Here is a 15210-nt window from a genome sequence, read left to right as displayed (position 1 = left end):
TTGACCCTGACATTCTCCCCCACCAGGAGCAGTGGGGACAGTAACTATGTCTTCCTACCTCCCACTGACTGCTTCGTATGTGTGAGTGTCACTGGAACAGGTTACACCACAGTTTCCGGGAATGCATCATGGTGGGCAAGGAACAAAACCAAAAAAGTTGGCAACATCTAAGATGTTGGTTTAACTGCCAGTTCTCCTGGGGGGGTCTCCCTCACCAAGCTTAATGGTTTGGCCTCCCAGTGGGCAAAGCTGGAAAGAGAGCCTAGCCCTGCACTATCCTGGTGTCAGAAAGCTTGCTGCTGGCCTGCATCAGGGAGGAGAATACACAAGAGCGGGGGTGTGGTGGCAGGAGCCAGGAGCTACCAAGGAGGACAAGTCGCTAACCAAACAGCATCCTTCTACCTCGTGATCACATGCAAGACCTTAAAAAAAAAAAGCAACCAATCTCAGTGGAGAACTGCCCTGCAGCAGGACTCCGCTCTCATCAGACGCTTCTAAAATACTTCTGTTCAGAACATTCCATCAACAGTTCAGCGGCTGTGCACTTGTAGAATGCACAGCTGCCCAGCCTTGCCAACAGTCCAGACGCCCTGGCCTTGTGTTCACGAGGATCGGTAGTGCCAGCCCCTAGGGAGGTTCATGAAGGCCAGATTCCCCATCCTCCTGTGCGCAGTGGCTCAGTCTGCTGTATGACAGGCGTTGTCTTTCAGTGTCTGCCATTTTGACTGACAGATCAGATTCATGACCCCTACTGTACAGCTCAGAGCCGTGAAAGTTACCTAAACTTCATCCATCATTAGTCATCAAAAAGACATGAAATTGTACTCCTACACACACACACACACACACACACACACACCACTGTGTCTTCCTACTAGAAGATTCTACCTACTGAGGTTCCTGTTTGGAATATTTGTAGTTTTGAACACCTAACATGAGACGATTCTTTTTTTCCTCACTCAGACCCCATAAGGGGAGCTCTGCCATCTTGTTCATTCTCCAAACTAAGGACCAGCAGCTCCCAGAAGTCACACACACACACACACACACACACACACACACACACGGTCAGACACACGGCTTCCCAGTTCGACTCCTCTGTATGCCTGGCAAGAAGAACCAGACTGTTGTGGCCCTCCCAGACCACCATCCACTGTCCCAGGGCTTGAATGCACTGGCAACTCAGAGGAGCTGGTGGCTTAGCAGCTAGTGCCCAGCCCATCTTTGTAGTCTGCCTGCAGGGAGAGGCTGCTGAGCCCTTTCAACTGAAGCCAGGGGACTTGGCCTGGTGTTCCTCTTGCCTGAGGTCAGACGCACTACTCACCTCCCAGCCTGTGGTGAACAAGGACTTTATGAGCTTGTAACCCTGAGTTCCAGAACCCCAAGGGAGTGCTATCCAGGCCAAACCCTGAAGGCAGATCTTTGGGAAGATGTGAACATAGGGACATGTCTTTACAATCACAGGACCTCCCCCCACCATTATTCATTCATTTATTATCTCTGTGTGAATGCAAGCACGCACACGCCATGACTTGTGTGTGTGTGTGTGCTGGTTTAAGGACAACCTCGGGTGTCTGTCCCCCACCTCCTACCTCGTTTGAAACAAGGTCTCTTTGTTTGGCTTTGTTCAGCATGGACACCAGGCTGACTGGTTCACAAGCTTCCGGGGAAGGGGGGGGTTCCCTGATCTCCCCCTTCCGTTTCAATGGAGGGACAATGGATAGAGATGCGCTACTATTATCTGGCTTTTCCATGGGTTCTGGGGATTGGGCCATCTCCCTGGGCCAGGAAGGATGTGGCACTCAGTCCTTTCACTTCCTATGTGACTACAGGCAATTACACTGGGGTCCAGCACATTACAGAAAAGGAGGTAAGCTCAGAAGTGGGGTTGGATCCATCTGTGCTCTTTAGGGTTTGGGGTGAATACAACTAGGTCAAAGGCCAGTCTTAACTTACAAGCTCTACTCCAGGGGAGGGGGTTTGCTTTTAGGAGAGCCTGGAACTCCCCTGCTCTCGCTGGCTATCAGTGAGTTCAGGGCGTCTGCATCGGGCGTCCACACACAGTTATTCCCTTCTCTTCATGCCATTATGTATGCTGTGGACATCAACACCAGTGGCGCCTCTGTGTCCTTGGCCATCCAGGGGGAGGAGAAGCACAAGATGAACAAGTTGGGGGCCTGGGGGTGGGGGTAGGCACAGGAGCACAGCAGGCGACAGCATTAACTTGTTATGTAAATACCTTATTCAATTAGGCCTCCTCCAACACCAGTCAGCTAATCACTCATGCCTGGCTGGTTCATGAATATTAAACCCAATTCCCTTGGCAGAGCATCTCAGGGGTGGGAAACCGTGGTCTCCCAGGAAGGGAGAAGAAAAATTAGACGCCAGAAGTCCTGAGGGCTACACACACCACGCTAGGGGGAGGCAGGGGAGAAGCTTGGCGGGCAAGCCTCTCACCTACAGAGCCTAAAAAAGAGAGACAGGTGCTCGGGGGCTCTGGAGAACCTCCAGGCTGAGCTTGATAGGCTGTGTGACCTGAGGGAAATGACTTGATTTCTCTGGGCCTGATGTCCTCATCTGTAAGATGGCAGTCCCCGCCTTGTCTGTGGTTGTGATTTGTGAGGGATATATATATATATATATATCCCTCCCAACAGTTTTAAGCCTCCTCGAATGACGCAGAGCCCTCAGAGGCAGCCGGTGATCTGGATCCAGGATCATCTGCCCAGGAGGAAAGTGCCCTGGGCTCAGAGCAGGCAGAAGGGAGGGTGGGGAGGGGGCGAGCTAGGAAAGAACTCCTGTTCCAGTTCCATTCCTGGGCAGGTATGAAGGGTCTCTAGCTGAGGTGGCTTGGCTGGACTGGGGGCTGGGGAGATGGCTCGGCACTGATGATGCATCATCAGTGTTTGCTACCTAAGCGTCAGGGCCTGCAAATCCCTCAGCACTCAGGTAACAAGTCCCCGTGTGGTGGCGCTGGCACCTGCAATCCCAGTTCTGGAGAAGCAGAAGGATGAGGTCATGCTGCTGCCAACCTACCTCCAGGTGCAGTGGAAGTCCCCATCGCAAGGAAACGAGCAGAGGGTGCTGGAGCAGGATACCTGGCATCTGCCTCTGACCACATACATGGACACACATCAACACACACGTTCACATACTGCACATACTAAACAAGTAAGTAAATAAGGCAGGTGCAGTACCCCCTCAGTCCCACAGCATGTGCCCACTACGAAGCCGTGTGTAGGCGCTCCAGTCAGTGAGCTCCAGTTCTCCATGCTGCTCCCAAGGTGTAGACAGACTAGTGAAGTCGCCTTGGATATGCCAGCTCGGCAAGCAGCCATCTCCACAGTCAGCTCCTGAGGTGGGAGAGTCACCAGGCTTGCTTTGTCAGAGGCTCCTCACAGACTGGGAGATGAGATAGCCTGTTTGTTGTCTTGAGCTACTGGTTTCTAGAATCTGTATCATAGCAATAGACAATTCTGCAATGGATGAGGACAGACAGACAGATGGACAGACAAAATCAAATGTGCAGAAACTTGGTGAAGATAGAACATCAGGAGACTAAAGTGGGAAGAACAGGAAACATAGTATGTGTGTGTGTGTGTGTGCATGTGTGTGTGTGCATGTGTGTATATACATGTATGTGTGTGGTATGTGTGAGCATGTGTGTATGTCTGTGGTATGTGTGTGGGATGTGTGAGTATGTATATATGTATATGCTGTGCATATGTGTGTGAGTGTGTATATGTGTGTGGTATGTTTGTATGCATGTTTGTGTGTATATGTGTATGGTATGTTGTAAGTATGTCTATGTATGTGTGCTGTGTGTGTATGTGTGAGTGTGTGAGTATTTGTATGTGTGTGTGTGTATGTATATGGTGCAGTGTGTGTATATGTGTGTGGTATGTTTGTATGCATGTTTGTGTGTGTATGTGTATGGTATGTGGCAAGTATGTCTATGTTTGTGTGCTGTGTGTGTATTGTGAGAGTGTGTTTGTATGTGTGTGTGTATGTATATGGTGTAATGTGTATATGTGTGAGTGTGTGTGTGTGTGTGTATGTGTGTATATGTGGTATGCATGTGTATGTATGTGTAAGTTTGTGCTCAAGACACATTCACAGAGAGCTGATATCTGAGCAAAAATCTAAGGAAACCAGTGTACCTGCGTGGAAGACACTGTCCCAGGCAGGAAGTCATCCAGGGTGAAGGCCCTGAACAGGGAATGTAAGGACCAGCCAGGTGCATCCCCTGCTCAGGTCAGGGCCTTCACCTGGAAGGGAAGGGCGGGAGGGCGGCAAGGGGTTGGACAGAGGGAGGAGGGGCTGGCTGCTCAAAGCAGTGCCTCCCTCCTCAGGGGCTGTGTCACACTGGGGGCACGTGGTCTCTGGTGTGAGAATTCTAATCTTTCCAGGATCCTAACTGTCCTGTTCCATAGGCTGGGCCAGGCCAAAGGATGAACACAGGAGGAGCCATTGGGTGGCGCTTAACCAACTGCTTCCTTCCCTTAGCTCTGAGCCCTCTGTAGTCAGCACTGGGGTGCTTCTTTACAAATGAGGAAACTGAGGCAGAGAGAACACACAAGCCTCACCCAAGGTCTTCCAGCAGAAAGGCAGCCACAGGCATCCTATCTCAAAGCTGAAAGATTTAAGGCCAAGTTTCTACCCCAATAGAAGGCTCTCTGAGTATGTGAGATGTTTGTCAGCAGGGAAGGCAGCAGAAGATTCCCCAGAAGGAGCCCAGGACTGAGAATTTGTGGGACTGACTGCAGAAAGCAGAACCTCAGCCCTCTCTCAGCCATGTAGCTCAGTTAGGAGAGCACTTGCCTAGCATGTGTGAAGTCCTGGGTTTGATCCCCAGCACCAGATATAATGACCCAGAGTGTGGTGGCTGCTGTAGAGTCCCAGTACTCAGAAGGTAGAGACAGGAGGATCAGGAGTTCAGGTCATCCGTGTTACATAATGAGTGTGAGGCTAGCCTGGGCTACATGGGACCTGTTCTCAACAATTACCAGTTGTGTTCAAGGCCAATAATTATTAAAGATGATAATAGCATAGTTAACATTTATGGAGGTTTTTAACAAAGTCCATTAACTTCTCAGAGTAAACTGTGTGGTTATAGCCCCTTTTTTGAAGGGGGACTTTGGAGCTCTGAGGAGTTTAGTAACCTGTGCAGAGTCACACAGTAAGGAGTCAGCTCCTCCTGATCCAGGGCCTGCCTGTGCTCTCAGCCACTTCATAGAGGCAAAAACCCAGCTATAGACAAAATGGCAGAAGTGTGTCCCCTACAGGGGAGTGTGATTGGATGGCTGGTGGCAGATGACCCTCAGTAGTACTTAGTATCCAGTACTCGTAACCTGCACTTACAGAAGGTTCTAGTTATATTGTATAAAGTTTTATTTGTATCTCGTGAGATATTCTTGAGTGTGGCATTACCATTTCCTTTTCCTACATGAGGAAATCCAGAGCCAAGGCTCCTTAAACAAGGAAGACACTGGCTGGGAAGCTGGGACTTGACTCCCAGCCACCCATATGCTACCCAGGCATCTGTCTGTGGCCCAGACTGCCAGCGTCTGGCCTCTGTCTCTGTGGTCCCAACCCAGGGCAGGGGTTTGACACTGGCTGGAACTGCCTCTCCAGTCCTGCCATCTTACTGATTCCTAGAGTACCCCTGCAGTGAGAACCCGGGGAGTGGGCAAGGCTGTGCTGGGGTGCTCTGGGGGGGGGGGTGAGCATTTTGTGTGAGGATCCGTCTCAGCTGAGATCAGGGCTCCTGAGTTTTGGGTCTAGTTCATGTAGCCTTTAGTACTGTGGGGATTTGCAAGCTGCCTTTTGTGGTCTGAGTGTGACTTGACACCCAAACTGGTGGTGGGACTTGGTTCCCCAAGAGGTGCTATTGGGGAGTGGTTGGGTCATGGGACAGAGGCCTCAGGACAAGATTCAGCCTTGCCTGCTTCAGTGAGTTCTCCATTTTAGAGCTTGTGGCAGTCACATGAGCACAGCTGTTATGGAGTGAGACTGTGGGTGTTCCCCACTGATACCTACTTGTCTTCTGCCTCCCACATTGGGGGCCCTCCCTGGATGCACCCCCAATCTGAAACCTCCTAGCCTCTCACACTATGAACCCCCTCTTGCCTTTACAAATGACCCAAGGGAAGAGATTCTATCCAGAGAAAGCAGGTTCAGACACCATGAGAATGACACCTGTGGTGTCAAAGAAGAAGAAAGAATAATCAAGTTCATGTCATGATCCTTCAGAGAACAACCCAAGTCAGTCCCCGCCGAGCTGAGGATGACAAGAAAGAGGAAATGGCAGACAGGTGTTTTCCTCCATCTGCCTTAAAGTATTAAAGGTATCGCATCCAGGATGGCACGGGGTATGTCAGGAACAGCCACTCAAAAACATCTGTAAGAATCAATTTTGAACTGGGCAGTGGCAGTGGTGGCACATGCCTTAAGCATCTCAGCATTTGGGAGGCAGAGACAGGCGGATTTCTGAGTTCAAGGACAGCCTGGTCTACAGAGTGAGTTCCAGGACAACCAGGGCTACACAGAGAAACCCTGTTTCAAAAAACCAAAAATTAATTAACTAATCAATTAATTAATTAAAATAAAAAAATCAATTTTGAGAGTCAAAATGGCAATATAGGTGAACTATGAAATGCACATTTCTGTCCAAAATTTCTTTTTGTGTGTGTTCAGTTCCATTCAAGCATATCCAGATCCCTGTGCAAGCATTTGTAACAGTGTTAGTTTGTAACTATTGAAATGAAACAGTTCCTAGGCTGAGACATGGCTCATTGTGTAAGGATCCCTCTGCCAAGTCTGATGACCTGAGTTCAGTCCCCCAGCCCCATATGGAAGAAGGTGAAGACCAACTTTAACTTGTCATCTGACCTCCAAATGCGTGCCGTGGCAAGCGTACACCTCCCCCCTCAGCCCCAAACAGATGAACTCATGTATTACAAAAAAAAAAAAAATGAAGACTAAACAACATCTAAGTGTGGGCTGATAAAAAAAAAAATCTGCTAAATTCACCCAATGGGACACTATTGTGTTTTTATAAAGACTATGGCTTGGCTCCCTGTAAAAGCTAAGCTATACTGTACCATGGAGGCGATACCACAAATAGTGTCTATAATTTTACTATACCTTCGCTTCAAAATACATATTTGTTTCTTTTTCTTTGTGCGGTGAGTTCTAAACTAAACGTCACCCAGCAAGCTATGAGCATCTGCTACTTTGGGGGAGGGTCGCAGACACAGGGGCTCACGGCTTTCTCCACTGTCACGCTTGACTTTTTTTTTTACTATGCCTTTTTAATATTTGAAAACATGAAAAATGTAGATAATGAATAAATCATGGACTTTTAAAAAGGGAAAGGAAAGGAACAGGGTAGGATGTGGGAATCCAGAAACAGAGAAAAGACATGTACCATGAGGGGGTTGGGGAAGTTCTGAGTGGGAACCCCAGTTTGTGGATGATGGGGAGGGTTTGGGTGGGGAGGTACAGAACACAGAGACAGCACGGCACACCTGCTGAAGCCTCCAGGGTTCTGTCCTGCTAAGGGCTGCGTGGAAGAGAAATGGGTGTCAGAAGAGGAAGACACCCTCTGCCCAGAGAAGAATAGAAACCAGAAAGAATGTCCCCAGTGTCCTCTGCCCAAGCACAGTCCCAGGGACAGAGCAAGGAAGATATATAGGATGGCATGGTAGTTGACACTATCAACCTGACAGGCTGTAGAATCCCCCAGGAGACAGATCTGTAGGCATGTCTGTGGGGGATTCTAGATTGATGGGTACTGTGGGTAGCACCATTCTATGGGATGTGGCTAAGGATGCAATAAAAAGGAGACCGTGAAGTGGGGTGGCAGACCATGCCAGGAAACTTGGTAAGGTTCAGTGGGTTGGAAGCCCCAGAACCTCTGAAAGAACAGTAGGTTCCCCACCTGCTTCCAACCAGGTCCCTGTCACATGACCACACCCCTTCATAGGAACATGACCTATGGTTCTCCATGCTAATGAAGTATCTAGAAGTCCTGGAGAGTTAGCCAATAAACATCCCTTGCCAGACATTCCTTCCTACAAAAGATATTTAATCTCTGGTCCACCCTGAGCAGGTGGTATGCACCCATTTTCCATGATGAACAATCAATAAATGGTTTGGAACCAAGGACTGTCTCTCTCATCCAGAACCACCATGGGGAGCATGGAGAAAGCCTTCGTTTACAGAGCTGCACCATCGCCATAAGTCTCCCACAGAAGGCCCACCACGCTCCTAGACAATGTCCACTAAGCTGAGAACAATAGCTTATGAAATAAGCTGTAGCTCCCCATCCCCCAAGCCTTGGACTCCTCAGCCCAACTCCCTGAGACCCAGCGGTGTCTGGATGTCCAGGGCTTTGGGAACCTCTGTGTCCAGCCTCCCCACAGGCCCCTGGGTCCCCTCCATTCCAGACTTCTCCCCGCAGCTTCAGCATCCCACACTTTAGGCTGAGTTGTCTCTTACCCCCTGAGCCGTGTTGACTGCATCTGTCTTTGTCTTCCAAGTGGAGTTCCTACACCCCAGCAGTGAGGCAGACCGCAGACCCACACCGTGAGCTGAACCTTAGGGTTCATCTCTGCTTCCTGACTACAAATGCAGTGTGACCACCCACTTGTCCCATCTCTTGTCCCTGTGCCTTCCTGCAGTGATGGACCGTATCCTCGGATTGAGCCAAAAATAAACCCTTCCTCCCTAAATGGCTTTTGTTGGGCATTTTGTTGTAGCAACAAGAACAGTAGCTAACATGGAGGTATGAAGGAGCCCAGCCAGTGTGTGACGGGCACAGTGTTGCAGCAAGAATGTGAGCTTCAAGGACAAGCACAATGCTCAGGGCCCACTTCAAGCCTCCGCCGAAATGGTCATGGTGACATCTCACAGGAACAAGGCGTTCACACCCTGAAGCCCAAATCTCAGAGGGTCAGGCCTTGCACTTTTACCTAATTCTTCATGATCATCAGGTACTCTGAAGTTTGAGAAGCAATGCTTAGAGATGATCAAGGCCCTGGACTTGATTTCAAATGGGGATTCAGCTTCATGTATTTACTTTAAATGTAATGCATCCTTAGATAATTGCATACCTGGATATAATGTGTTCTGATGACTCTCACTTCTAACTTCCCCACTCCTCCCCCTTCCTTCCTCACCTCCCCTCAGGTCATTTTACTTGTAACCAGTCAATTGAACCAGGGCTATCCACATACATGAGCATGGGTGGGAAATTGTCAATTGGAACCAGGTGGCTACAGGACTGAAGACAATGCCTCCCTCCCCCAGCATGCATCAGTAGCCAACAGCTTCCTGGATGGCTCCCATGATGCACACAGATGCTTGGCTTAGCTGTTCCTACTCTGCAAACACACTTTCCTTACTGCTCTTGCAACCAGCAAATTCTGCCATCCATGGTCCAGGTATAAGAAAACCGTCCAGCTGAACCATCAGGACAAACCTGACTCACCATGCAGTTCTGAATTCTGACAACTTAATTTATTTTCAGGCCTCACTTGCATTTTTTTTCCCCAAAATGAAGGAGGTACGCATTGTGTTTTCCAAGGTCCCTCCAAGCTATACAACTTATCTCTATGACTCATCTTGGGCCTCTGCTCCCAACTCCATCCTCCAACCCCTGCTCTGTGCCAGTCAATTGAGAATTCAATAAATATTTAGCTGATTGATGTAAGCAAAAGCATAAAAGTCACTGAAAGGGACGTTAAACTTCTAAGAAGCTCTGGAACCTTCTGTGGTATCTCTCTTGTGAATTCCTTCAGAGGGCAGCAAGCATAAATAAAAAAAGGCAGCTGAGTTTTTTTTTTCTTCTCCTCTCTTTAAAGTCAAAGGCCCATAAATCATGCATGTGCATATTCATTTCATAATTAACATCACTGGGTATACGTCTGTGAAAGTTGGGTTTCATCTGGGCGAGTTGTTCTACTAATTAAAGGCTTATTTTGTGATGGGGATCATTTTGTGGAAGCTACAGCACCCAGCCTACTTTAGATATGTACTTTTTAATGACCCACAGGCTTGGCAAAGGAAATCAACCATTGGCACAGTGAAGCTCACAGCTTATTACACAGGAACACTGTACGCACCTCCAGAGCTCTCGTGCAGCCAGTGGCAAATGCGTTCTCGAAGTCACAAGGGGGGAACCAGCAAGCTCTGGGGGAATGACTGAGGCCCGGGGTTTCCTACTAGACTAACAGAACCCAGCTTGAGAACCTCGTTTTACAGCATCTCCCCCGCCCAGCTTCTCTCAGCCTCATGGCCGAGGAGGAGAGCTGCAGATGCACTTGCTGAGTTCGTGTTGAAGCACTGGGGAGGTGGGCCTGCTCAAGGCAGTGCTCCGCACCCCTGGAAGCAAGAAAATTAGAAAGAGACAGCTGGGATGAAGTCTTAACATTTTTAATAATGTCCGGGACCATGGCTGTTGCCAGGAGATTAGCAGGGAAATGGAACAGTGTGTAATTTTTTCTAAGAAATCCATTAACAAAATCAAACCGGCAGGCAGGGGTTAGGGGCACAAACAGATTTCTGAGGGCTTCAGCAGGAGGGAGTTTCTAACCTCTGAGTCTCAACAAAAGCTCTTCTGTGAGTCCCAGGTCCCTGGGGCCTTCTTTCTCCTTTCTCCCATGGTAGTGGGGAAGTGAGGTGGTTCAGGAGATGGGAAGGTCTGAGTTCAAGCCTCTAGCCTGAATCTTCCTTACCATGTGGTCTTGGACAGCTTCTTGTCCCGCACCCAGGGATAGCTTTCCTGAGCTGAGGAACAGACTAGTGAGTTCCATTGTACACCACAACAGCTGCTAAGGACCAGCTTTGTCATTGGTTCCCTCTTCAAATGCCACCCAGACCCACACAGATCACTTCTCCTGTCTCTCTTTCTACATCTAGAGTGTTTGCTGGATGCCAAGCCAGTGCCAGGCCAGGTGCCAAGGGTGACATGAAAGGAGGGAGGATCCAGCTGTGCCTCCAGATGCTGATTGAACAGACGCAGATTCAAGGCACGACTTTGGGGGTGAGGATATACCCAGCCCATGTCTTTCTCTCTCTCTCTCTCTCTCTCTCTCTCTCTCTCTCTCTCTCTCTCACACACACACACACACACACACACACACACATACACCCCACTTATCACAAACACCCCGCGGGAAGGCACTCTTTGGTAGTTTGAATGAGAATAGCCACAGGTTACTATGTTTGAATACACGGTTTCCTGTTGGAACTGTTTGGGAAAGATTAGAAGGTGTGGCCTTATTAGAGGAGGTGTGGCATTTGAGGTAGACTTTAAGGTTTCAAAAGCTCACCCATTCTCAGAGTCTCTTTCTCTCCCTGCCTCTGGCTTGTGGATCAGATGTGAGCTCTCAGTCACCCTGTCAGCACCATACCTGCCTGCCTGCTGCCACGCCACCGAACATTATGGTCATGGATTCGAACCCTCTGAAACCGTAAGCCAGCCCCCAATTAAATACTTTCTTTTAAAAGCTGCCTTGGTCCCAGTGCCTTGTCTCAGTAAGGGACAGTGACTAAGACAAGCTCTTGGTCCCATTTTAGAGATGGGCAAAGCAGCAGTTAGACAGATTTTTGTCTGTCCTCAGCCACAGGCCATTCTCGCAGACTTCAAGGTGGAGCACTGGCGTCCAGGTTTGAATCCTTCCTCTGACACTCTTCCTTTTATCTGACCTCTCTTCCCCATTTCACTGATCATTTTCCAATTCTGTTTGCTTTGGTCTTACGCTATCCATGATGGAAAGTTCTCTGTACCTTCTATGAAGATAATGTGCACAGTAGGCACTTCAGGAAGATCAGGGCAGCACTGGAGCAGAGACCCACTGTTCCTTAATTCATCAAGATTTTCTGATGGTGTGCCTGTCCCTCAGCCTACATCTACACACCCTCCCCTCCCCATACCCCCACACACAATATACACACATCATCACACACTCATACACACATACACACACACACACACACACACACACACACACACACACACACACATACACACACACACACACAGAAAGGGAGCTTGTGAAATCTAATAACAACCAGTTTAAAAACATACTAAAAACAGAAAATTTATGTAGCATGACCCAAATTGAATTATACATTACAGCACTATAATTGATTTTTTAGAAGAGAGATTAAATTTATTTTATGCCTCACTAACTAACAGCTAGATTTACCTAATTGCTTAGAGTGCAGAGTTAGTATGACTCATTAAACTCCATACATGCTTGGGTACGCTGTGCACTGGGTAAAGCTTCCCTGCTCGCGGCAATTAACGAGGAGAGACCCGAGGCCGCTCCGGTAATTGGTAAGAACAATGCAGCCGGAAGTAGAAGCCTGCCGGTGGGTGCTCGAATTCTGTCGGCGATGCAGCTATGGAACCTTCTGGCACGGCAATCCCAGAAACCAGAAACACAACAACTGGATCTCCCCTTTGTGATGGGGAGGGGAAAAGAAAAGAAACACTCAGGAAAGGCAGAATGGAAGGCTCATCTTGGACCGACTCCATCCATCAGAGCAGTTCCTCAGGAAACCCTACCAGTGGTTGACAGCACGCAGACAAAGTCAGCCAACCTAACAAAGAGCGAGTTTGGGTGGAATCAGAGAGCGTGCCGTAATTATATACACATTATCCAAAAAAAAGGTAGCAATTTAGGAAAACTCGGGGGAAGTATGCTAATTTGGGTAGCAAGAGAAAATTAGAACTCTCTGAACCATTTATTTATTAATTATTATTAATAATAAAGAACATTTCCAAGTGGCATGTGTTCCAGCAATAAGTGTGTTCCCTGAGTCCACACGCCTGGCTGGATCCGTTTACGGTTTCTGCAGACGTCCCTCACATACCACTTTCTCCTTCACTCAAAGCTAGCATTGGATTTTCATTTGGACTCACTTTCAAGGCAGGTGACACAAGCGTTGGGCTGTATGGACAGGTGGCACTGCCCGGCTCCCACGGTTTCTGTTGCAGGCTTCTGCCCAGTGGAATAGAAAGTTGTTTATTCTCAGACCCCCTAATCTCTAGGGCAGCAGTGTCTGTAATTAGGGGACAGAGAACTTCGCTTTGCTCTAGAAGAGGCACAAATGGACATAAAAATGTAAGCCATGACTTGTCTCTTCTGGGAGTGAGCAACAGACTCGGGAGAAGCATAGTTCACTGGACACCCACCTTGTCCTACCTTCCTTCCTGTTGCTGTGACAAAACACTGTGGCCAAAAGCAACTTGGCGAAAGAAGACAGGGTTTAGTTAACTCACTTTATTTAACTAACAGTTCATCATTGAGGCAAGCCAAGGCAGAAATGTGGAGGCAGGAACCGAAGCAGAGACTGTGAAGACACACTGTTGACTGGCTTGTTCCCTATGGCTTTAGCACCTAGGACCACCTGGCCAGGGGTGACCACAGTGAACCTGGCCCCTCCCACATCAAGAAAACTCCCCAGAGACTGCTTACAGGCCACTCTGATGGCGGCGTTCTCTCAATTAAGGTTGCTCTGCCCATGGACTCCAGCTTGCCTCAAGGTGAAAACAAAACCAGACAGCACGATCCTTCTCTCACAAGATGCGTAAGTGGGCATCTACCCAAAGCTGTGTGGCCCAGAGAGATAGCTGCCTGCCCCGGGACAGGCTAATCACAATCTCCTACCTGGGGATTTGAAATTAAAACGAGAGGTCAGTGGCTGTTTGGAGTCCAGACATACTGGGGAAAGCACAGCCGAAGTTCTGCCAGTGTCGTTTTGCATCTCCAAAGCTTTCCCCTCAGTTCTGTAGGTGCTCCTGGATCATGTCTCTTCTAGTGCTTCAGCTATTTGGAACCAATGCCAAGGAAACAGTGCAGACAAAAACTGGTAGTCAGGCACAGCTGGCTACATCATCTCTGCTGGAAGATTCAGGGATCAGGGGTTATTTGGAACCCCCTCCCCAAGGACCTCTACTCCAAAGGGATGCAAACTGATCTGGTCTGTGTACCATTCCATCCAAACCCACATGATTCTACAGAGTCTTCTAAACAGATGAGGAAAGGGAGGCTTAGAAATCCTAAGCCATTGCCTTGAGCAAGCGACTCATAAGAGCAGCAGGATTTGAATTGGGGCCCACCTGGCACACATAACGCTCAGGTGCTTCCCTCTGTGGTAGTTTGAAGAATCTAGACCTGTACAGTTCCGGGGATTCTAGAGTCCTAGAAGTCTGACCTTGACCAACTCCATAACCAAGATGGTTGTGAAACATCTTGCATTTGAGCACTAAGTCTGAGGCCATGAGAGGTAAGAACTGTCCCATCCTTCAAGGAACCTACAGTCAAAGGGGGGGGGACCTCACTTGAGTCCTGGAGTTCTTTTCATGTTACCTCTGCTGACCACTTTCCCAAGTGACTTCTAAGGAGCCACCGGCCCTGTCCTAAAGGAGCTCCCTCCTGGACATGCTGAACAAGAGGCTCGTGTCTAGTGTTTCCACTGAGAAGAGAGTTTTCCCCCCCTGGATAGCCATCTTTCTCTGTCCTAAGGAAAAGCACTCCTGGGATGAGGTGTGGCTCCTGTTCTGAGCAGGCACGAGCATGTGTAGATGCAGCAGCTGCTCCTGAGGGTGCTCACAGTGTGAGGTCTCACTGGCCAATACGGTCTTCAAGGCCAGTGCTGAGGAGCAAATGGAGCAGTGTAAAAATGTCCTGAGCTGGGTAACAGAGACCTCCCCCCTCTGGGGCCCATGTCCCCATTACCTCTTGGCACATTGCCCTCTCTTTCCAGACCTTCATTTCCTCTTCTACAAACAGAATTACACAGGAAGATAGCAACCAAATATGGTTCAAAAAACAGTCGGGATGTGTGTACTGCTCTGTCTTGGCATCTGAGAACCACTGGCAGCATTTGAGAAGAGAAACCCCTCCCAGAGTAGGAGGGCTAGCCTGGGGTTCCTCTATTTGGTCTTGTGACTACAAAGTCAGTCTCCTTTCTTCTTTTCTTCCTTCCTGTTGGGTGAGTTTACTTTCAGTCAAGGACGGGCTGCTTCTCAGGGTCAGAGCAGAGGCTTATCCTGGATAAGTTAGCCATATCCTGGATAGTTATCCGGCTTATCCTGGACGAGTTAGCATCAGTTTCACACACAGATGATTGTCTCCTGGCCCTTGGATAAAAGAATGCATTCCCTGGGGCTCAGTCCTGCTCATCTGGGAGTCT

At 48.8% G+C, this 15210-nt stretch overlaps 1 long non-coding RNA gene across 3 annotated transcripts; it reads right to left on the bottom strand.

Annotated features, from left to right (window-relative positions):
* Window positions 1-12150: 12150 nt before the first annotated feature.
* LOC127688951 (uncharacterized) lies at window positions 12151-14889 on the bottom strand. 3 transcript variants are annotated; one of them, XR_007978791.1, is made up of 4 exons: window positions 14754-14889; window positions 13683-13916; window positions 12935-13013; window positions 12151-12612 (listed from the first exon to the last, which is right to left on the bottom strand). It is a non-coding gene; the product is annotated as an uncharacterized LOC127688951 (long non-coding RNA). The 3 variants fall into 3 exon arrangements; XR_007978793.1 differs by having other exon boundaries at window positions 13683-13913; XR_007978792.1 differs by having other exon boundaries at window positions 13683-13841.
* Between the last annotated feature and the right edge of the window lie 321 nt (window positions 14890-15210).

Source organism: Apodemus sylvaticus, chromosome 7 (genome assembly GCF_947179515.1).
Source record: "Apodemus sylvaticus chromosome 7, mApoSyl1.1, whole genome shotgun sequence".
NCBI lineage: Eukaryota > Metazoa > Chordata > Mammalia > Rodentia > Muridae > Apodemus > Apodemus sylvaticus.
Note: the sequence above shows the minus strand (reverse complement) of the source record. Positions and strands in the feature narration are given on the sequence as shown.